Raw genomic sequence first — 25,728 nt, forward strand, 5'->3', positions numbered from 1 at the left:
CCATGGGCAACTTACTTGACCTCACTGTGCCTCAATAAAATGCAAATGATAGAAGGACCAATCTCATAACATTTATAAAGATTAAATGCTTGGAATGCAGTCCAACATAATAAGCACTCAATAAGCATTAGCTATTATTGATAGCTTATGGTGAAGGATGTCGGATTCTTGATCTCCAAAGAAGATTTAGTTTCAGGACCAGGGACCAGGCTTGATCATTCAAGAGCTTTTGTGCAGCAGAGTTTTATCAAAGTAAGAAAAGGGACAGAGAAAGCTTCTGACATAGACATCAGAAGGGGGACTGAGAATGCCCCCACTCACTAGTCTTATCAAGGGCTTATATACTTTTATCAGACCCACTCCCACAACATACTTCTTAAGACAGCAAGATTAGTCAAAAAACCTTCTTGTTAAGGAGAAACATGTCCTTGAACAAGATACATTGTTATATTGACTAAAACAAAGCAATGTAGAAAATGTTTTTTTCTCCTTGAAAGCCCCAGCCCCAGACCCTTTTCTTCTCCTTGGGAGCCCTGGACTTCTTATCAACCTATCTAGGAATTGACTCTCTCATTATCAGGCAGGATGATTCTTTAAACTGGAAAAAGAACAACATAGTTGTATTTAATAAGATGAGAGCTGTCTGAATCTCCACCACTCATTTTAAAGTTAGGGACTCTAGTATTTGGAAAGGAGAGGGGAGGAGAAAAGAGTCATGGTATTCTTTGCTCTCTTATGCAGAAAGAGGAATTTTAATACTTCTCCCTCAGTTTGGTCCCTGAAAAAACTAACCATGTTCATGTGGTCTTAGCAAAGGCTAAGTCTAGGAAGCAGTGATTAATCTTCATGGAACAAGGTATGGTAATGATGTGAAAGATTCTCAGAAAGAAAGGACAATTTTAAATACTATAATTGCCTAAGATTAACTCATAAAATGATTGGGTAGCTTTTCAAAAGAGATTTTTACAGATGAAAAAAACAATTTTAAACCAGAAGCAGTGGATAAGCTAAATTTAAAGTTGTTTTTTTTTTCCCCCCAGTCTTTCCAAATTTGGGTTAGACAGCAAGATGAAATTAGTACTAGAAATGACAGATTATATGGATCTGAGTTATAGTGCATACATTTTGAAATTCCAGACACACACATACATACTCATTTAGAATGAATGAATAGCTTTAAAAAAAAAAAATACTGTGAAGAAATTCACCAAGTTATGCCATGTCTGACATCAAGGGTGTGGCCCTCAAACTTGAGTGGGCAAAAGAATCACATGGTGATATTACACAGGTATAGGTATGGAGTCTTTAAAGCCAAAGAGTCTGATTCAGTAGGATTGAGTGGGTCTGGAAAAAAATCTGCTGTTTAAAATCCTGTTGGATGACTAATTATGTGACAAGCTATATGAGGACTAAATTTAAATAAAATTCTGTCTTAAAGATTTGTCAAACCAATGGTTATAACAAATCAAAAATGAGCTTTCAGAGGGCCATTCTATAGGAGAGTTTAAGATGCCTAGATTTTAGACTATATGGAAAGATGGGAGTAAAAAGTTGAAAATACATTGAAAACCTAATAAGCCACATTTGTTGTATTATTAATCAGAAAAGTTAAGATGTTTTAGAGAATGCAGACTCTGTATAGTTAAAAAGTTTAGGGAAAAGCAATCTTATGAATAAGCCAACATTTCATATATTTTGTTCTTCCATTCCCCCTAATTAATTTATTTCTAAATAGCTTAAATTATATCTGAAGTCAAATAACAGGCTGTGCCAGCTGCTGACAAGAACCTTAATTTTATACCTATAAATGCACATAATCAAGGGGATATAAGGCTATAGGAGCCTTAAGTGACTTGAGCCAATTTGACTTAAAAAAAAAAAAATCTTCCGTTCTGAGACTCCATCAGAAAGTTAAGTTCAGTTCCAAGCACAACAATCTATGTTTTAAAGCTCAGGATTGTACTTGCCCTTTGGGGAGGGTCTGTATTACCTGAGGATGGGGGTCTGGGGAGGATGAGGGGGCTTTGGTGGTCCTGATAGTGATCTGAGAGCTGGACGTACAAAAGTTTAAATACATTGAGGTATATACTTAGGATGTGTACTTTTTAAAATGACTATTAAAAATTTAGAACAGCTTTAGATTTACAGAAAGATTGTTAAGGTCATACAGAGATTTTTCACATACTTCACACCCGGTTTCCCCTGTTATTAACCTTTTACATTTGCCGTGGTTTATTCAGATTTTTCTTAGATTTTCCTTATTGCCCTTTTTCTGTTCCACGAGTCCATCCAGGATTCCACATTGTATTTAGATGTCCTGTCTCCTTAGCTGTAAAAAATTTTCAGAGTTTTCTTAGTTTTGATAACCTTGACAATTTTAAAGAATACAGGTCACGTATTTTGCAGAATGCCCATCAATTAGAATTTGTCTGATATGTTCTCCCAATTAGACTGGGTCATGGGTTTTGGGGAGGAAATGCCATCATCACATCATATCAAAAGTACATACCATCAGTATGATTTGTCACTAGATTTTGACCTTTATCACCTGCCTAAGACAGTGATTGTGGATTTCTCCTCTGTTAAGTCTTCTTTTTTTCTCTCCCTTTCTATACTGTGCTGTATGAAAGAAAGTTACTATGTACAGCCCACACTTAGTGAGTGGGAAGATATTCACTACCTATTTGAGGTTGAAATACCTGCTTAAATTATTTGGAATTCTTCTACACAGGAGATTTGTCCACGTTCCTCTGTTTATTCTATCATTTATTTATATCAGTAAGAACTCATAAGTGTTTATATCAGACTTTGAAATAAGCCCAGTGTTACTTTATGGATTGTGCTGCTCAAATTGGTCTAACTTTGGCCATTGGGAGCTTCCATTTTAGTTGGCTTTTTAGTTGGCATTTTAGTTGGCTTCCAGGTCTTTTGACAAACTCTCACATTATGTCTTATTTTGTTTCTGTTGCATTTGTTTATTTGTTTGTTTGTTTTGGTAGGCATTTCCTTTGTTTCTGGCACTACAAAATGCTCCAGTCTCATATATTTTCTGCCCTTGGCCTAGAATCAGACATCCTGTTAAGCAGCAGCTGGTTCTTTGTATGGGACAGTAGTAAAACCAAGGTCTGAGCAATGTGATTATGACTACTAGGATGTTGTTGATTGAAGGCTTCTTAGCTGACAGAGCAAGAAAATATATATGTGTGTATACTAACACCATGTATGTGCACATATCTATAAATGCTTCTGTATGTCAACACCAATATCTATTTTAAACTGAATAAAAATTAACACAGATGTCTCAAACTCAAATACATTACTCCATGGATTCTTCTAGTGTCTTCCCCTTGCTTATCTGTAATTTCCCACTCCAACAATGAGAAATCTGGTTCTCACTGTATGCCATTCATTAATTTAATTGTTCAATTCCAGTGCATAGTTGATCCTCCATATCCATGAATTCAAAATATTTCTCACACAAAAACATTGACAAAATTACTCCAGAAAGCTTCAAAAAAACTTGAAATTGCCATGTGCCAGCAAATATTTACATAGCATTTACATTGTATTTTACACTATTTCTGCTTTATTGACTATGCCAAAGCCTTTGACTGTGTGGATCACAATAAACTGTGGAAAATTCTTCAAGAGATGGGAATACCAGACCACCTGATCTGCCTCTTGAGAAATTTGTATGCAGGTCAGGAAGCAACAGTTAGAACTGGACATGGAACAACAGACTGGTTCCAAATAGGAAAAGGAGTTCATCAAGGCTGTATATTGTCACCCTGTTTATTTAACTTATATGCAGAGTACATCATGAGAAACGCTGGACTGGAAGAAACACAAGCTGGAATCAAGATTGCCGGGAGAAATATCAATAACCTCAGATATGCAGATGACACCACCCTTATGGCAGAAAGTGAAGAGGAACTAAAAAGCCTCTTGATGAAAGTGAAAGTGCTCAACATTCAGAAAATGAAAATCATGGCATCCGGTCCCACCACTTCATGGGAAATAGATGGGGAAACAGTGGAAACAATGTCAGACTTTATTTTTCTGGGCTCCAAAATCACTACAGATGGTGACTGCAGCCATGAAATTAAAAGACGCTTACCCCTTGGAAGGAAAGTTATGACCAACCTAGATTGCATATTCAAAAGCAGAGACATTACTTTGCCAACAAAGGTTCGTCTAGTCAAGGCTATGGTTTTTCCTGTGGTCATGTATGGATGTGAGAGTTGGACTATGAAGAAGGCTGAGCACTGAAGAATTGATGTTTTGAACTGTGGTGTTGGAGAAGACTCTTGAGAGTCCCTTGGACTGCAAGGAGATCCAACCAGTCCATTCTGAAGGAGATCAGCCCTGGGATTTCTTTGGAAGGAATGATGCTAAAGCTGAAACTCCAGTACTCTGGCCACCTCATGCGAAGAGTTGATTCATTGGAAAAGACCCTGATGCTGGGAGGGATTGGGGGCAGGAGGAGAAGGGGACGACAGAGGATGAGATGGCTGGATGGCATCACTGACTCGATGGACGTGAGTCTCGGTGAACTCCAAGAGTTGGTGATGGACAGGGAGGCCTGGCGTGCTGCGATTCATGAGATCGCAAAGAGTGGGACACGACTGAGCGACTGATCTGATCTGATCTTACACTATTTATTGGGTTGGCCAAAAAGTCTGTTAGAACAAACTTTTTGGCCAGTCTAGTACATTGAGTTACATTGTATTAGATTTTGCAAGTAATCTAGAGGTGATTTAAAGCATATGGGAAAATACACATAGGTTATATGCAAATGATATGCCATTTTATGTATGGAACTTCAGCACTCACAGATTTTGGTATCCGTAGTGGATCTTGGAATCAGTACCCCCATGGATACAGAGGGACTAAAAAGCATTATGAGGATAACCAGTTCTTCTATGAAACAATTTTATCAACTAGGGGACAGTGCTTATATGCAATTCCTTTTGCCTTAGTCATACAGATTCCCCCCATTTCCAGAATTATTTCAGTCAGAACCTATCACTCTATCCCCTTCAGTGAGGTTGTTTCATACATTTAGATCATTTTGGCCACACTCAGCATTCTATCCTGAGTGTGGATATTTAAAAGATTTTTTAATCTTTTAAATGATTTTTTTTTAATTGCACACATAAAGGTTTATTCTCTGCTGTTAAGTTCTGTGGGTTCTGACAAATACCTATTTTCACCTGTCCCCCATTATAGTATCATACTGAAAAGTTTTACCTTCTCAATATTCCCATTCCCTGTATATCAAAGATTCAACCTTCCCCTGCCTCCACTGAATCACCCCTCTCCAAGCCACTGATCTGCTTATTATCTCTATAGTTTTGCCCTTTCCAGAGTGTCATATAATGGGAGACATACACACACACATACACACATGCACACATATAGAAAGAAAGGAAATACATATGTAGAATTTTCAGACTGACTTTTCTTTAGCAATATGCATTTGTGATACATTCATGTGTTTGTGTGACAAGATCATTTCATTTTAAATTGCTGAATAAAATTCCATTTTATGGATGTAAAACATCTTTGTGTGTGTGTGTGTGTCTGTATATGTTAATCACACAGGCACACACGACTATAGCCCACCAGGCTCCTCTGTCTATGGGATTCTTCAGGCAAGAGTACTGGAGTGGGTTGCCACTTCCCACTCCCGGGGAATCTTCCCAACCCAGGGATCGAGCCCAGGTCTCCTGCATTGCAAGCACGTTATCTATCCTTTTACCTAGTGAAGGCCATCTCGGCTACTTCTAGTCTTTGGTAATTGGAATAAATCTGCTAAAAAATTTGTGTGGCTTTTTTTTTTTCCACAGACGTGTCTTTAAGGCATTTGGGTGAAATCTAAGAACTTGATGGATAAATCATATGTTAAGATTATGTTCAGCTTTGTAAGAAACTGCCAAACTGTTTTCCAAAGTAGCTGTATCATTTGCATTCCCCCCAGTGATGAATAACTGTTCTTATTGTTTTATGTCCTCACTAGCTTTTATAAATGTCACTGTTTCTATTTTATTGATTTTAATGTGTGTATAGTGGTATCCCATTGTAATTTTAATTTCCATTTCCCTACGGCCACCTCATGAGAAGAGTTGACTCATTGGAAAAGACTGATGCTGGGAGGGATTGGGGGCAGGAGGAGAAAGGGACGACAGAGGATGAGATGGCTGGATGGCATCACTGACTCGATGGACATGAGTCTCAGTGAACTCCAGGAGTTGGTGATGGACAGGGAGGCCTGGCGTGCTGCGATTCATGGGGTCGCAAAGAGTTGGACACGACTGAGCGACTGATCTGATCTGATCTGAATGACATATTAAAAAGCAGAGACATTACTTTGCCCGGAAAGGTCCATGTGGTTTTTCCAGTAGTCAGGTATGGATGTGGGAGTTGGACTATAAGGAAAGCTGAGCACCGAAGAATTGATGCTTTTGAACTGTGGTATTGGAGAAGACTCTTGAGAATCCCTTGGACTGCAAGGAGATTCAACCAGTCCATCCTAAAGGAAATGAATCCTGAATATTCATTGCAAGGACTGCTGAAGCTCCAATACCTTGCCCACCTGATGCAAAGAGCAGACTCATTCGAAAAGACCCTGATGCCAGGCAAGATTGAAGGCAGGAGGAGAAAGGAATGACAGAGGATGAGATGGTTGGAAGGCATCACTGACTCAATGGACCTGAGTTTGAGCAAGCTCTGGGAGATGGTGAAGGACAGGGAAACCTGGTGTGCTACAAGCCATGGGGTTACAAAGAGTCAGACAGGACTGAATGACTGAACAATGACATATGATATTAAGCATATTTTCATATGCTTATTTGCTATCACTGTATCTTCTTTGATGAGATATTCAGCTCTGTGCCCATTATTTACTGATTTAACTTATTTTTGTGTTTTAACAGTTCTCTGTGTGTTTTGGATATGTCCTTTATCATATATGTGTTTTGCAAATGTTTTCTTGCAGCCTGTGTCTTCCCTATCATTTTCTTAACAGTACTTTTTTTCCAAAAAGGTTTTTAATTGTATTAAAAACCAAGTTACCAATTTTTTTTCTTTTAGAGGTTGTCTTTTGTGAGACTATAGCATGGAGAGGAAAGGCAGAAGGTGGGGGTAGATTGTGCATGGCGTACTCTCTAATCCTTAAGTGCCATAATGTTTGAGGCTCAATCCTGTAACTGGGTTTTATGCTAAAGGAAAGACAAAATGACTTGATTATATAAAATTACTTTGTTCCTGTGCAAGTCTTCAACAATTGTTACTAGGAGGTCAGATTGATAGACAACTCCTTGAAAACCATAGCACAGTTATCAGAAATGCAGGCAGGTGGGCATGGCTGACAGTTTAAAAACTAGATTCATTATACAGCTAATTCTAAGGTTGAAGTACTCTCCTTTGGGTTGGAATTCAGTTTTTGTTAATTAAAAACCCATTTATCTAAATTGTATTAGGTTTCCTTAAACATAAAACGTGAACACCTGCAAGTGATATTGACATTCTAAAACCCAGGCTGCAAAGGAATTGGTGTTATTTTTCATTGTCAAAAATGTCCTTGATCCAGATCTCTCTATGAAGAAAATAGTACATAACAGAGTAAAAAATAAAGCCCACCATTGATGTCTGAACATAGGGTACTTTTTAGAAGCAATGAAATATCACTGTATTAGTAATTCCTTCTCGTAAATTATTTTACAGTAGATATTTGGAAGCTGTAAAATACTGTGATAAATGAAATCTCCCAGAATACATGGGCTTGTATCCCAGCTCCAAAGCTAATGGGATAGTGATCTTGCACAAGTTATTTAATCTCAGTTTCTTAACCAATATGTAATCATAGTAGGCCCAATGTTAACTATGCTCACAAGGAAATACCCAGCTGGTTTAATCTAGCGCTGTTTTGGCCAGAAGTGAGGTTCTTCCTTCAGCCCTATTTCTATCAGGATGCTCAGATTTCTTACCATCTCTTTAAGGGCTCGGGGGTGGCTTATAAATGTCAGAATAGTGGAAGAGTAGGTTGGTGGGGAATTCATGACCCACTGCAGTTCCATCTCAGAGATCTCTCCAAACTATCCAGTCTTTTCTTTAGGTTTTAGATATTATATAATTTCTTCCTCTCATTTAGACTGTAGCTGATTTACAAGGTTGTATAAGTTTCAGGTGTATAGCAAAGTAATTCAGTTATACATATATATACATACATTCTCTTTCAGATTCTTTCCCCATACAGGGTTATAACAGAATATTGAAAAGAGTTCCTGGTACTATACAGTACATCCGTATTGATTATATATTTTATATATAGTAGTGTGTACATGTTAATCCCAAACTCCTAACTTTCCCTCCCCTCTACCACGTTTCTGTTTAGGGGACCATAAGTTTGTTTTTGAAGTCTGGGAGTCTGTTTCTATTTTGTAAATAAGTTCATTTGTATCATATTTTTAGATGCCACATATAAAAATAAAGTGATAGCATATGATATTTGTCTTTCTCTGACTTTACTTCGTATGATCATCTTGAAGTCCATCCATTTTGTTGCAAGTGACATTATTTCATTATTTTTTATCGCTGAGTAATATTCCATTGCATATATGTACCATATCTTCTTTATCCATTTTTTTGTTGCTGTTGGACATTTAAGTTGCTTCCATGTCTTGGCTATAGTAAGTAGTGCTGCAGTGAACACTGAGGTCCATGTATATTTTCAAATTATGGTTTTCTCCAGATACATGCCTAGTAGTAGAACTATTGGATCATATGGTAATTCTAGTTTTAGGTTTTTAAGGAACCTTCATACTGTTCTCTGTAGTACCATGCATCAGTTAACATTTCCACTAATAGAGTAAGAGAGTTCTCTTCTCCACACTCTCTCCAGCATTCATTGAAGATTTTTTGATGGTGGCCATTCTGATTGGTGTGAAAGGGTACCTCACTGTAGTTTTGATTTTTACTTCTCTAGTAATTAACAGTGTTGATCATCTTTGCATGTGCTTTTTGACCATCTGTATGTCTTTGTAGAAATATCTATTTAGATCTTCTGCCCATTTTTTGATTGAGTTTGTTTTTGATAATGAATTGCATGAGCTGTTTATATATTTTGGAGCTTAAGCCTTTGTAAGTTCTTTTATTTCCAAATATTTTCTCCCATTCTGTGGATTGTCTTTTTGTTTTGTTTATGGTTTCTTTTGCTGTGCAAGAGCTTTTAAGTTTAATTAGGTCTCATTTGTTTGTTTCTGTTTTTATTTTCATTTTTCTAGGAGGTGAATCCAAAAAGATATTGCTGTGATTTATGCCAAAGAGTGTTCTGCCTATGGTTTCCTCTAAGAGTTTTATAGTATCTGGTCTTACATTTATGTCTGTAATCCATTTTTAGTTTATTTTGTATATGGTTTTAGAGAACGTTCTAATTTCATTCTTCAACCTGTAGCTGTCCAGTTTTCCCAGCACCACTTATTGAAGAGATTGTCTTTTCTTCATTGTATATTCTTGCCTCTTTGCACAGAGTAATTGATCATAGGTGTTTGAATTAATTTCTGGGCTTTCTATCCTATCCATTCATCTGAATTTCTGTTTTTGTGCCAATAGTATACTATTTTGGCTACTGTAGCTTTGTAGTGTGAAGTCAGGGAGCCTGATTCCTCCAACTCCATTTTTCTTTTTCAGGATTGTTTTGTCTTTTGTGTTTCCATACAAATTTTAATAAAGCTTATCTCTGAAAGAAAATCATTTTCCCTCTTAGGTTGGCTCTTTCTTTCAGTATTTCTTTTTTCTTTAGTATAAAATGGATAGAAAGGAAACAGCCCCTGGATTAAAAATGTGAGAATAGAAGAGAGAGAATTAAAGAATTAACTGGATTAATTCATACTTCAGGATATAGTTCCTTGATACATGTAATACCAAGGTCCATTAATATAGAAACAGACTTAGGTTACTGTCCAAATCATAATCACCACTATTATGATGAATGACTTAGTTCAAGCTTCTGCAACAAAATACCAATGACCGAGTAGCTTATAAATAACAGAAATGTATTTCTATAGTTCTGAACTGGAAGTTGGAGATGAAAGTACCTCCATTGTTGGGTGAGGGCTCTCTTTTAGGTCACAGACTTGTCATGTGTCCTCATGTGGCAGAGTGTCAAAGAGCTCTCTGGAAACTCTTATGAAAACACCGTGTCCTTCAAGAGGCCTCCACCTGCATCACCCAAGCACTTGCTAAGAACCTCACTTCCTAATGCCCACATTTTGGGGCATTAGGTTTTCAACAGTTTGTGGGGTAGGGGGAACACAAACATGCAGACCTTTTAAATGATCCAGAAATTTCCCCTAATTTGGAGTTTAGGAAAGATTACAAATAAAAATTTCTGACTAGAGAGACAAGAAAAAAATCAAAGAGAAAGCCATTCTGACCACTTGAAATAGCAACAAATTATAATAGAGACTGAAAGGAAGAGTGAACCAAGGGATAAAGACAAGGAATCACAATTTTCCTGAATGCTTTCTTTGGCTGGCTCATATTTCATTCTCAATAGCAGCACTTGACCTCAGATCCAGGAAAGACAAAATCAGTCCTGCTCAGAAGCCTATATATTTTTGGCAAGGTCCAACAGAAATTGCTTAATGAACAACATGATTAGGTAACACACACCTCTCTTGCATCAATCGTGACTCTGGGTATTGGTCTGTTCAGAACATCAGGGCTCCAGAAGGGCCCAGGACAAGGGCTACTGCAGGAACCAGGCTAGCTGACTTCTAACTTATTTCCTTTTTTATTCAGCAGAAAACAAACTTAATAAATAGGCAGGGAACTCTCACATTTATTAACCAGAAAAATAATGTAGTTAAGATATTGATTCCAACCTAAGGATTTAATCAATTTGAGAAATCACTATTTTTTAAGCCATACTTAAGTTAGTTTTATATATTATATCCACAAGTTAGAGTTCAGTTCAGTTCAGTCACTCAGTCATGTCTGACTCTTTGCGACCCCATAAACCACAGCACTCCAGGCCTCCCTGTCCATCACCAACTCCTGGAGTCTACCCAAACCCATGTCCATCGAGTCGGTGATGCCATCCAACCATCTCATCCTCTGTCATCCCCTTCTCCTCCTGCCCTCAATCTTTCCCAGCATCAGGGTCTTTTCAAATGAGTCAGCTCTTCTCATCAGGTGGCCAAAGTATTGGAGTTTCAGTTTCAACATCAGTCCCTCCAATGAACAACCAGGACTGATTTCTTTTAGGATGGACTGGTTGGATCTCCTTGCAGTCCAAGGGACTCTCAAGAGTCTTCCCCAACACCACAGTTCAAAAGCATCAATACTTTGGCACTCAGCCTTCTTTATAGTCCAACTCCCACATCCATACATGACCACTGGAAAAACCATAGCCTTGATTAGACGGACTTTTGTTGGCAAAGTAATGTCTCTGCTTTTGAATATGCTATCTAGGTTGGTCATAACTTTCCTTCCAAGGAGTAAGCATCTTTTAATTTCATGGCTGCGGTCACCATCTGCAGTGATTTTGGAGCCCCCCAAAATAAAGTCAGACACTGTGTCCACTGTTTCCCCATCTATTTCCCATGAAGTGATGGGACTGGATGCCATGATCTTCATTTTCTGAATGTTGAGCCTTAAGCCAACTTTTTCACTCTTCTCTTTCACTTTCATCAAGAGGCTTTTGAGTTCCTCTTCACTTTCTGCCATAAGGGTGGTGTCATCTGCATATCTGAGGTTATTGATATTTCTCCTGGAAATCTTGATTCCAACTTGTGGTTCTTCCAGCCCAGTGTTTCTCATGATATACTATCCATAGAAGTTAAATAAACAGGGTGACAATATACAGCCTTGACGAACTCCTTTTCCTATTTGGAACCAGTCTGTTGTTCCATGTCCAGTTCTAACTGTTGATTCCTGACCTGCATACAGATTTCTCAAGAGGCAGGTCAGGTGGTCTGGTATTCCCATCTCTTTCAAAGTTTATTAAAATAAATCATCAAGTCCACTCCTTTCCTTTATTTCTTTGAACTTCTATGATATTTTCTGAAGCTACTCTGAGACTACAATAACATAATTTTTATTTGTTTTTCACTAAACATGCAGATTTTTCACTGAACCTTAGCTTGATTTTTAACATAATAGTCTATTTGCATATGTTCTGTGTCATGCTGCTGTTCTCTTTGCTATAATGTTAGCACTTCATTATGAAATCCTATATTTTAGGTTTTATAGCATACCAGTAAATATTCCCTGAAGCTAATACTAACCTCAATTATTTATATTTCCTTTTTATATATAGATATATAATTGTGTATGTGAGTCTGTATTTGTCTGTGTGTGTTTCCTAAGTTTGGAAATAGTAAAAAGTTCAGAAAGTGTTATATTTTGGTTTAGTTTTCATATCTTACTCTCAGTTTGAAATTTACTTCAGTTTTACAATGACTGAAGTTAATAAAACATCATTAACACTTGTTTTATCATTGCTACCAGTAGTTTGTGTTATGTATATCTGAAGATACATTTTCTACATCGAAAGCTTTCATGTTAAATCATCTCTACTATCTTCTGATTTCTGTGAGTTCTGAATAATGCAACTATTTCTGAGTGGATTTCTTGCAATCCAAATTGACCTTACTAGAACTATGCTCAGGGCTAACACCAGCATAGACTCAACCAGTTTTACTAAATTTAAGAACTCAAGGAGAACATCAAAGCACTGACATCATTTACTTTCCAAGACATAAAACATGTCTAGTTTCTCTTCTAAATTCAACTTTACTAACTTTGAAGAAAATATTCTAAAAAAGCAATTGTGACAATATGGATTGGTTGTCAAGAGACCCAAGTTCTACCTGGCAGTCTGACAGGTAGAAGTCTCTTAGATTTTTTGGTATTTGGTTCATAGTACAAGAGTTTTGATGAGATCATTTATAGGGTCTTCTTTTAAAATTCTGAGATTCTAAGAACTGAAATTTCAATGTCAAAAGACCCATGTCCATATCCCAAATCTACTCTCACAAACTATCAATTGGCTATTAACCGCCTTCAAGTTAGGCTTTTCATCTGTGAAGCAAAAGAGAGTATCTGATCTCCATAGGCTTTCCCTGGTTTAACATTTTCCCTGATATAAATCTAACATAGGTGACTAGATTCATGTGTTCAGTTCAGTTCAGTTCAGTTCAGTTGCTCAGTCGTGTCCGAATCTTTGTGACCCCATGAATCGCAGCATGCCAGCCCTCCCTGTCCATCACCATCTCCCGGAGTTCACTCAGACTGACATCCATCGAGTCAGTGGTGCCATCCAGCCATCTCATCCTGTGTTGTCCCCTCCTCCTCCTGCCCCCAATCCCTCCCAGCATCAGAGTCTTTTCCAGTGAGTCAACTCTTCGCATGAGGTGGCCAAAGTACTGGAGTATCAGCTTTAGCATCATTGCTTCCAAAGAAATCCCAGGGCTGATCTCCTTCAGAATGGACTGGTTGGATCTCCTTGCAGTCCAAAGAACTCTCAAGCGTCTTCTCCAACAGCACAGTTCAAAAGCATCAATTCTTCGGCACTCAGCTTTCTTCACAGTCCAACTCTCACATCCATATATGACCACTGGAAAAACCATAGCCTTGACTAGACGAACCTTTGTTGGCAAAGTAATGTCTCTGCTTTTGAATATGCTATCTAGGTTGGTCATAACTTTCCTTCCAAGGAGTAAGCGTCTTTTAATTTCATGGCTGCAGTCACCATCTTCAATGATTCATGTGTAGTAGCACCAAAATAAATAATAAAACTTCATGTTGAATACACACATTAAGTTCTGCTCCTTCCTAAAATCCCATTACATGACACCAAATAATGTTCATAAGGTAGAATGTTACAAAACAATGAAAATGGGCAACAAGATTTGGAAGCTGGAAAGCAGAGGCATAAAGAAGAATTGATTGACTCAGTGTGCCCGAGAAAACTGAACCCAAAGTCAACAGTGGGAAAAGCAGAGGGACAACTGTATTTATATCATGGATGCTTCAAAGGGCTCCAGAATTTCATAGTTGACTCTGGAAATGGAGTGAAAATAGGGCTACACAAGGCTGACTGAAAATCCCTTTAAGGTACTGGTACAGACCTCCACATACCAGTTGGAGTTGTGAAAGTTGCTCAGTTGTGTCCAACTCTTTGTGACCGGGCCAGAATACTGGAGTGGGTAGCCTTTCCCTTCTCCAGGGGATCTTGCCAACCTAGGGATCGAACCTCAGTCTCCAGCATAGCAGGCAGATTCCTTACCAGCTAAGCCACAAGGGAAGCCCAAGAATACTGGAGTGGATAGCCTATCCCTTCTCCAGCAGATCTTCCTGACACAGGAATTGAACCAGGGTCTCCTGCATTGCAGGTGGATTCTTTGCCACCCGAGCTGCCACATACCTTCAGTTCAGTTCAGTTCAGTTCATTCAGTCGTATCCAACTCTTTGCAATCCCATGAATTGCAGCTCTCCAGGCCTCCATGTCCATCACTAATTTCCGGAGTTCACACAAACTCATGTCCATCGAGTCAATGATGCGATCCAGCCATCTCATCCTCTGTTGTCTCCTTCTCCTCCTGCCCCCAATCCCTCCCAGCATCAGAGTCTTTTCCAATGAATCAACTCTTCGCATGAGGTGGCCAAAGTACTGGAGTTTCAGCTTTAGCATCAGTCCTTCCAAAGAACACCCAGGACCTATCTCCTTTAGAATGGACTGGTTGGATCTCCTTGCAGTCCAAGGGACTCTCAAGAGTCTTCTCCAACACCACAGTTCAAAAGCATCAATTCTTCGGCACTCACCTTTCTTCACAGTCCAACTCTCACATTCATACATGACCACTGGAAAAACCATAGCCTTGACTAGACGGACCTTTTTTGACAAAGTAATGTCTCTGCTTTTGAATATGCTATCTAGGTTGGTCATAAATTTCCTTCCAAGGAGTAAGCGTCTTTTAATTTCATGGCTGCAGTCACCATCTGCAGTGAATTTGGAGCCCCCCAAAATAAAGTCTGACACTGTTTCCACTGTTTTCCCATCTATTTGCCATGAAGTGATGGGACCGGATGCCATGATCTTTGTTTTCTGAATGTTGAGCTTTAAGCCAACGTTTTCACTCTCCTCTTTCACTTTCATTAAGAGGCTCTTTAGTTCTTCTCACTTTCTGCCATAAGGGTGGTGTCATCTGCGTATCTGAGTTTATTGATATTTCTCCCAGCAATCTTGATTCCAGCTTGTGCTCCTTCCAGCCCAGCGTTTCTCATGATGTACTCTGCATATAAGTTAAATAAGCAGGGTGACAATATACAGCCTTGACGAACTCCTTTTCCTATTTGGAACCAGTCTGTTATTCCATGTCCAGTGCCACATACCTTACTACTCTGCAAACAGGCAGTGGCTCTTCCTCTATCCAGTGATTGAAGCTCAAGTTTTTGGATTGGGTCTAACTAATGGTTTCTGGGCTAGGGGGCAGCAGACCAAGATTAAAGTGGGGATCCATACAGAAAAGAGGGAGGAAGTGAAAGTGTATGTACTGATTGTTGAGTCCTTGAACTTTTTCACACTTGGCCCCTAGAATGCTAGCAGCCAGGCAGGTGATTGAAAGAGTCTTCTCCAATAAGCCTGGATCATAGGAAAAATCTAATGATACTGACAGGAAGTTTCTCAATAAATGGTTCAGATGAATATTTCACATTAAAATGGCACTCAATAAATCCTACCCAGATGTTCTGATCTGGTCTTTATCATTTACTCTGAAATATAAGTAGACAGCCAAAGGTAATCTAACATTTGAGGAATGCATTTAATATGAAAGAGATGGCTAAAACTGAACAAAAAACTGGGTGAAAACATATCTTGGAGGAAACAGAGGCTAGACAATGAAGGGGAGGAAAAAAAAACCTTCAAAATACTTTTTCATGCTCAACTTCTAAAAATATTAAATATTAAAAAAATAAAACCAATTTTAAATAAAACAAGTTAGCAAAGAATGAACAAAAAGATTTGGAAAGATGAGGAGGAAGAACAGGGATGGAAGAATGTGAAGGAGAAAGGAGAGGAAGAGGAGACCACTCTCTGGGTAATGGATGTAGTGAACTGAACCAAATTTCAATCAGCCAATGCCTAGAAAGAAAACTTTCTGTGCTAACTGAGCAGTTCATTTATTTTTTCTTCAACCTGAAGAAATCAAACAAACAATATAACAAAGAAGGTAAATTTTAGGTTCAAGGAATATTCACAGAAACTTCTAAAGTAAGAATTGATAATGAACTTTTATGTAAAGACTTGTTTTGCTCATGGTTATTTGGGTTCATGTCCTCAATTTGTTAATAGAATTCTGGCTACAGTGAAACGAACATGCTGAATTCTTTTTTTTTTTTTTTTCTTTTTTTCATTGTCTGTTTTGGAACTGATCCAGCAGAAAGCCCCAAACAATCCTTTCATATACCTAGAGGTCTTCTAGGGGACCTGTAGGGATAATAATAAAGGCTAGAGTTATACCTATATTGGGAAAAACACTGGATTACCCCTTGTCTTTTCTAGAATTCTGTGATAAAGGGCATGTTGGATGTGTAAAGTGGAAGGATCATGGCAAATCTGTCTGATACAACAGTAGAGTCATCAGATGGAGAAACAGACCCACTCTGTGGTCTGGGACCCCATTGAGGAGCTTCTGGTTGTGCTCTGGAAAGGAAATACAGGTGTACACATATCCATGTGTTTGATCTTCTTCCCTGGAGCATTATCATCCAGCAGAAAGAAACCAGAGCCTGCTCAGTGTGTGACATCCTCAGGTCCAATTGCCCACTTTTCTCTCAGCTTTGCAGTACCCAGTTTCCTTATTTTAACACAGTGCTGTCCAGACTCAGGAGCTCCCACCTCAAGGAGGAACCTGTACTTTGTGAAGTAGATTTGAGAGCCCGTCAAGGAGGCAGAACGTAACTCTTCTGATAATATTTTGTGGAAAAGGAAATCAATATGCTTCCTGTGTTTGTTCCTCGGGTGCTGATTTTTGATGCATAGGCAGCAGGGTAGTTTTTCTTTCACCAGACACCAATTTTTAATTGATGGGGTTTTACCTTGTAACTTTTATGTATGGAAATACTATTTAATTGTATAGTCATCCCTAGTATCTCTTTTTTGTATCTCAGTATCTCAATATTGTTCCAATAATGTGTACCTACTTCACAGAGGTGGAAGAGATTGTCACACTTCAGTGGAAGATCGTTCATAAGCTGAAAGTGCCAGTTTGAGAAAGCTGACATTTGAGAAGCCATCCTGTGTTTCCATGGAAACGGCTTGCAGTTTTAAGAAAAACTCAGGTTTTAATCTCAAATGCAAGAAGCACAGAACTATACATTCAAAATGAAGAAGAGGAGTGCAAGAAATGCTAATCTGAAGGCACAAAGTGTTTTCTGCAAATTTTAAACTTTATACAGAAGTTATATTTGTTGTATGTATACAGTTTACCAACAGTGTGTCCAGATTTGATTTTGTCAGCAGTCCAGGCACATTGTAAGTGAAGCATTTTTAGTAAGAGACTCTCATCTTCATTTTTAGGGGGAATTTGGGAATGCCATTTAAGAGGAAAAGTATAATGAAGGGACAATTTTGTGATTATGTACAATGGGGTTATGGAACCTTGCATTGACTCATCTCTGTGGAAGCATAACGCTATTCTTAGGCACCAAATGACAAATTGGTTGTGTGTTAAACTTATAAGGATGGGCAAGAGTGTGAGAAGTGTGTTCAACAAATGAAGTATCAGAATAAGTAAGTAGAACTCTTTTGTAATATTTATAATGAAAAATGGAAGAGGAAATGGCAACCCACTCCAGTCTTGCCTAGAGAATCCTGTGGACAGAGGAGCCTGGTGGGCTGCTGTCCATAGGGTCGCACAGAGTTGGACACTACTGAAGTGACTTCACATAATGAAAAAGAAATGGGGAAAAAAGGAAAAAGCTTTGTGACAATTTCAAAAACATTCATGGGTATGTTTGCACATACAAAGAATAAGTTGGAAGGAAGTAAGAAACATTGCCAGCCAGGACAAAGAAAAGGTTTTTACAAAGTTTTGAAAAATCTTTTTGACATTTTCTCTATCTGCTAAAGATCAAAGCTAACTAGAGGATTACTGATTAGGTAATGAATCTTACAAAATGCTCTAACCAATTATTTTTCCTTAGTGAAACTCTTGGAGCAGAAAAGGATCGATTGATGAGAATTTCTTAAAAGCTTGGGTAAATGCTGCTATGTTATTTTAAATGAATCATGGTGGTCAGGAACAAGGAGAATGCAGACAAAACTCCTTATTTCCCAGAAGAAAAAAATAAACCTATCAGAAATGTGATAAGATCATCTTTACATTAAATAGCTACAAATAAATTGTAGCACGTAGGTGATGGATCTATTGCATAACAGCAAACATTTTAATGGAAATCTGCCTTTCTATAACTCAACAAATGGTGATATTTTGATACTTTCATTTTCATGATTTGCTGCTGTGCTCATGCTTCACCTACCCTCATGAACTTGTCTGTGTCGTGAAACAGCAATTCGTAAAACAAGGATCCACTAGGAAAGGGAACTTACATACCAGAAAGGAGGCCAGACTCTAAATTTAGCTGTAGAACATTGTCTTTTAGTAAAAGAGCCTTGAAGATGAATACACGGAGTACAGGGAGAAGAAAGTGATATGGCTGCTAGTTTCATAGTATACCTGATACCCGGAGAAATGATTTTGAAACTTTGTAGACAGAGATGTTATATAAGCTGTGGGTAGCAGTGAGCCTTGCAGATATCTTGGGGAGCATCATTCTGGGAAGGGGAAACGATAAGGGCAAAGGGAAGAGGAGGCATGTACCTGAGGCATGTACCTGCACAGAGTACTCCAGAGATAGCCAGAGGTCTGTGTAACTGGGGTGGAGGGAACAGGGGAAGAATGAAGGAAGAATGGTCAGGCCAGAAGCAAAGGGCTAGATCATGCAGGCTTACATGCCTATGTATATACTTTGGATTTTATTCCCAGTGCTGAAAGGAGTCACCAGATGGTTTTAAGAAGGAAGATATAGTAATATAATTGAACATATTATAAAGGGACATTCAGCTACAAAAGGGTGGATAAACTTTAAGTTTCTGAAAATAAAAACTACATGGGAATGTACAGCCAGGGAAGAAAAGGTGGTGGCTTGAACCAAAATGACTTAGGTAATAGAATGAGAAAGGTTCATATTGAGAACACTTTTTGAAGATAGAATTGACAGATTATCAGCAAAGGAATTGGTGTGGGGTGGGAAATAAAGAGAAGAATCAAGATTGATTCCAGGATTGTGGCAAGAGAAAGAGAGAGTATTCTGGTGTCACTTTCTGTAAATATTTACGGGATTCAAGAAATTTAGAGTTCAGCTTTTAAAAAGTTAAGTTCTAAAAGTTACCTGTTAGAAATCCAAACGCAGATTAGATATATGAGCTTAGAGTTCACATGATGGAGAAGGCAATGGCACCCCATTCCAGTACTCTTGCCTGGAATATCCCATGGATGGAGGAGCCTGGTAGGCTGCAGTCCATGGGGTCGCTAAGAGTCAGACACGACTGAGCAACTTCACTTTCACTTTTCACTTTCATGCATCGGAGAAGGAAATGGCAAACCACTCCAGTATTCTTGCCTGGAGAATCCCAGGGATGGGGGAGCCTGGTGGGCTGCCGTCTATGGGGTTGCACAGAGTCGGACATGACTGAAGCAACTTAGCAGCAGCAGCAGCAGCCGAGTTCACATGAAAAGTCAGGGCTATAGATATATTTTGGGAAATGACATGCATATCCATGAGACTTACTAAAGCCATAAAACTAGAAAAGACTGCCTAGGAAGGGAATATGAATAGAGAAGAGAAGATACGCAAGAACAAAGCCCAGAGCACTGACTTTTAGTCGTTAAGAAAGGCAGAAGGATATAGCAAGGTAGTGAAAAGGAGCAGTCAGTGTTTGAAAGAAAACCGAAGTGGAGGATGTCACCAAAACTAGAAGACGGTGCTCCAAGGACTAGAAGTAATCAACTGTGTCACTGCTGAGAATTTGAATAAGATGGAGACTGGGAATTACCTTTTCAATTGTCAATTTGGAGGTTATTAAGGACCCAAATAAGGGCACTTTATAGTTGACTGATAGGAAAGAAAGATGAATTGAATCAAAGGAGAATAGGGGAAGTAGATAAGAAAATATAAATAACTCTTCTGAAACATTTGGTATATCAGGGAATGAGGGTCTGTAACTGGTGAGAGATGAATTCCATGGAAATTTTTGTTATCATTTTATGATGGGGATATTATACATGCTTCTATGAACATAAGAACTATCCAATAGAAAGGAAAAATGATGGCAAGGGAAAAATAATTACAGGAGCAGAGTCTTTGAAATGGAGAAAGGCAACTGAATCAAATGCACAGTTCAAAAGATGGTTTTAGGAGTATGGAAAGTTAATTCATTTTAACAGAAGAAAAAGTTGAATCATCGAGAAAAAAATGTAGGTAGATTGGAATACTTGATAATGGAGGTAGAAATTCTTTTCTGATGACCCCTATTTCCCCAGTGAGCTCCTGAAGGCACAGACAAGGAATTGGGGTTTTAAGTGTCAATTTGTGGCTCAGCTGGCAAAGAATCTGCCTGCAATGTGGGAAACATGGGTTGATTCCTGGGCTGGGAAGAGCCCCCGGAGAAGGGAAAGGCTACCCACTCCAGTATTCTGGCCTGGAGAATTCCATGGACTATATGGTCCATGGGGTTGCAAAGAGTTGGACATGACTAAGCAACTTTTGCTTTCACTAGGAGAAGGCAATGGCAACCCACTCCAGTACTCTCACCTGGAAAATCTCATGGACGGAGGAGCCTGGTAGGCTGCAGTCCATGGGGTCTCACAGAGTCGGACATGACCAAGCAACTTCACTTTCACTTTTCCTTTCATGCATTGGAGAAGGAAATGACAACCCACTCCAGTGTTCTTGCCTGGAGAATCCCAGGGACGGGGGAGCCTGGTAGGCTGCCATCTATGGGGTCGCACAGAGTCGGACATGAATGAAGTGACTTAGCAGCAGCAGCAGCAGCAGTTGCTTAATGCTGGGAAACATCATCATAATTTAGCAGCTTTAAACAATGAATATTTATCATCTTCCAATTTCTGTGGGTCAGGAGTTTAAGCATGGTTAATATGATTCTCTGAAAGGCTGCAATCAACGTGGCAGCCAAAACTATGTTCTGTTCTTATGACTTGACAGGGGAAGGATTCTTTTCCAAACTCCTGTTATTGTTGGCAGAATTCAGACTTTTTAAAGACCAATGGATTCAGAGCCTTCATTTCTTGCTGCCTGGTAACATGCCTGGCTTTGCCATATATTCCAAATGAAGCCAGCAAGGGGACTTCCCTGGTAGTTCAGTGATTAAGAGTTCACCTCCTAGTGCAGGGGGACACTGGTTTGGTACCTCATCCAGGAAGATTCTTCATGCTTAGTGGCCCATGTGCCACACCTCCTGAGCCTGAGATCTAGAGCCTGTGGTCTGCAACAAGCGAAGTCACTGCAATGAAAAGCCCACACGCTGCAACTAGAGAGTAGCCCCTGCTCCTTCCAACTGGAGAAAGCCCACGTGTAGCAACAAAGACTGAGCAAAGCCAAAAATATATAAATAAATAAAATCACAGAATGGGATAAAATTTTAACAAACAGAAAAACCAGCAAGGGAGAGAGTCTTCTAGAAAAACAGACCATACAATCTTATATATCATATTCCCAGATGTGATATTTAGTCACTATGTAGAATCAAGTCACAGGCCACATCCACACTCAGGGGGAACAGATTATAGCACAACTTGAGTACCGTGAGGTTAGGAAAACTTAAGTTGTCTTAGAGTCTGTCAACTACGAGAAAGAATGGGAGCTTGAATAAGAAGAGTTAGTGCCATATGAATTGAGAAAGGCTAATGGGGTTTGGACTTACTATCAGAAGGGCTAACACAAACAGGAATATAGCACACAATGTTTTTCATAATGCTAGTATCTTACGGAGAGATAGATGATTAAATTGAAATGTAAACCCTTTTTGGATCTGGTTTAAAATAAGGTGGGGGTGATTAGAGCTTGGAAAGTCATGGTCATAGTGAAAGTAAGCCAAGCTCTGTCACCCTCCTCATAATTAAGTTGAGAGGGAGAATTAAAGGAGCTAGTGGAAGGTGTTCTTTCCAGCCACAGTTAGCTTACAGTATGTCATTATAGTACAAGTATGCAAGCTCTAGAGTTTTCTAGGTCTGGGTTTAAATCCTGGTCCTATCCCTCGTGAGCTTTGCAACCCTAATTAGGTTACTATCACTTACTTTAACTAATAACACATAATTCCAGGAGGTAAGTGCTACAATTACTTGCATTTTATAGATAAGGAAACTAAAAGTGGAACTAAAATTAGCTCCTTTACCCTACAAGAATGTTCTGAAGGTTTATGAAACAATAAAGTTAAAGCAAAACCATAGACACTCAGAAAATATTAGCCAGAAATATCATCCTCATCTAATCAAAAATATATTTAGGGAGTAATGCAATTTCAACTATTCTTATTTAGAGCTTGTAATTCATGAAAATATGTTGTGGACTATTCATAGTCCATAAAGTTCTAAGCATATTATAAAATGTAAAATATGAGAATTATTGTGGTGTTTAGATTTAAGAATTGAAAAGAGAATTTTATTTTTCTCCTACTTTTAATTCTTCTATTAATTTCTTTTTAAATTAATTTTATTGGATTATTGTTGCTTTAAAATGTTTTGTTAGTTTCTTCTGTACAGCAAAATGAATCCCCCACACATGTGCATACATATATCCCATCCCTCTTGGACTTTCTTCCCATTCAGGTCACCACTGTGCATTCAGATGAGTTCCCTGTGCTATACAGTATATTCTCCTTAGTTATCTATTTTATACATAGTATCAATACTGTATATGTATCAATACCAATCTCCCAGTTGTTCCCCCTTTCCCTTTTGGTATTCATACATTTGTTCTCTACATCTGTGTCTCTATTTGTGCTTTGCTAATAAGATCATCTATACCATTTTTTCGGAGAAGGCAATGGCACCCAACTCCAGTACTCTTGCCTGGAAAATCCCATGGACAGAGGAGCCTGGTGGCCTGCAGTCCATGGGGTCTCGAAGAGTCAGACACGACTGAGCGACTTCACTTTCAGGCATTGGAGAAGGAAATGGCAACCCACTCCAGTGTTCTTGCCTGGAGAATCCCAGGGACGGGGGAGCCTGGTGGGCTGCTGTCTCTGGGGTCGCACAGAGTTGGACACGACTGAGGCGACTTAGCAGCAGCAGTAGCAGCATACCATTTTTTTCTAGATTCCACAACTGTGTTAATATATGATACACATACACACACATGATATTTGTTTTTCTCTTTCTTCATTCTGTATGGCACTCTTTAAATCCATCCACATGTCTACTGATGACTCAGTTTTGTTCCTTTTAATGGCTGAATAATATTCCATTGTATATATGCACTAAAACGTCTTTATACATTCCTCTGTTGATGGACATTTAGGTTGCTTCCTTGTACAGCATTATTGTACATAGTGCTGCAATGAACATTGGGGTGCATGTATCTTTTTGAATTATGGTTTTCTCCAGGTATATGCCCAGTAGTGGAACTTCTGGGTCATATGATAGTTCTATTTTTAGTTTTTTAAGGACCCTCAATACTGTTGCCCATTCTGGATGTATCAATTTACATTCCCAAAAATAGTGCATTAGGGTTCCCCTTTCTCCACACCCTCTCCAGCATTTATTGTTTGTAGATTTTTTGATGTTGGCCATTCTGACTGGTATGAGGTAATACCTCACTGTAGTTTTTTTTTTTTTTTTTTTTGAATTATATTTTAATTTTAATTTTTTTTATTTTATTTTATTTTTAAACTTTACAATATTGTATTAGTTTTGCCAAATATCGAAATGAATCCACCACAGGTATACATGTGTTCCCCATCCTGAACCCTCCTCCCTCCTCCCTCCCCATACCATCCCTCTGGGTCATCCCAGTGCACCAGCCCCAACATCCAGTATCGTGCATCGAACCTGGACTGGCGACTTGTTTCATACATGATATTATACATGTTTCAGTGCCATTCTCCCAAATCATCCCACCCTCTCCCTCTCCCACAGAGTCTTATGGACTCCCACAGAGTCCATAAGACTGTTCTATACATCAGTGTCTCGTACACAGGGTTATTGTTACCATCTTTCTAAATTCCATATATATGCGTTAGTATACTGTATTGGTGTTTTTCTTTCTGGCTTACTTCACTCTGTATAATAGGCTCCAGTTTCATCCACCTCATTAGAACTGATTCAAATGTATTCTTTTTAATGGCTGAGTAACACTCCATTGTGTATATGTACCACCGCTTTCTTATCCATTCATCTGCTGATGGGCATCTAGGTTGCTTCCATGTCCTGGCTATTATAAACAGTGCTGTGATGAACATTGGGGTACACGTGTTTCTTTCCCTTCTGGTTTCCTCAGTGTGTATGCCCAGCAGTGGGATTGCTGGATCATAAGGCAGTTCTATTTCCAGTTTTTTAAGGAATCTCCACACTGTTCTCCATAGTGGCTATACTAGTTTGCATTCCCACCAACAGTGTAGGAGGGTTCCCTTTTCTCCACACCCTCTCCAGCATTTATTGCTTGTAGACTTTTGGATCACAGCCATTCTGACTGGCGTGAAATGGTACCTCATAGTGGTTTTGATTTGCATTTCTCTGATAATGAGTGATGTTGAACATCTTCTCATGTGTTTGTTAGCCATCTGTATGTCTCCTCTGGAGAAATGTCTATTTAGTTCTTTGGCCCATTTTTTTGATTGGGTCATTTATTTTTCTGGAGTTGCTTGTATATTTTTGAGATTAGTTGTTTGTCAGTTGCTTCATTTGCTATTATTTTCTCCCATTCTGAAGGCTGCCTTTTCACCTTGCTAATAGTTTCCTTAGTTGTGCAGAAGCTTTTAAGTTTAATTAAGTCCCATTTGTTTATTTTTGCTTTTATTTTCAATATTCTGGGAGGTGGGTCATAGAGGATCCTGCTGTGATGTATGTCGGAGAGTGTTTTGCCTATGTTCTCCTCTAGGAGTTTTATAGTTTCTGGTCTTACATTGAGATCTTTAATCCATTTTGAGTTTATTTTTGTGTATGGTGTTAGAAAGTGGTCTAGTTTCATTCTTTTACAAGTGGTTGACCAGTTTTCCCAGCACCACTTGTTAAAGAGATTGTCTTTAATCCATTGTATATTCTTGCCTCCTTTGTCAAAGATAAGGTGTCCATATGTGCGTGGATTTATCTCTGGGCTTTCTATTTTGTTTCATTGATCTATATTTCTGTTTTTGTGCCAGTACTATACTGTCTTGATAACTGTGGCTTTGTAGTAGAGCCTGAATTCAGGTAGGTTGATTCCTCCAGTTCCATTCTTCTTTCTCAAGATAGCTTTGGCTATTCGAGGTTTTTTGTATTTCCATACAAATTGTGAAATTATTTGTTCTAGCTCTAGAATACCGTTGGTAGCTTGATAGGGATTGCATTGAATCTATAAATTGCTTTGGGTAGTATACTCATTTTCACTATATTGATTCTTCCAATCCATGAACATGGTATATTTCTCCATCTATTAGTGTCC

This window comes from Bos mutus, chromosome 9 (genome assembly GCF_027580195.1).
Source record: "Bos mutus isolate GX-2022 chromosome 9, NWIPB_WYAK_1.1, whole genome shotgun sequence".
Lineage (NCBI taxonomy): Eukaryota > Metazoa > Chordata > Mammalia > Artiodactyla > Bovidae > Bos > Bos mutus.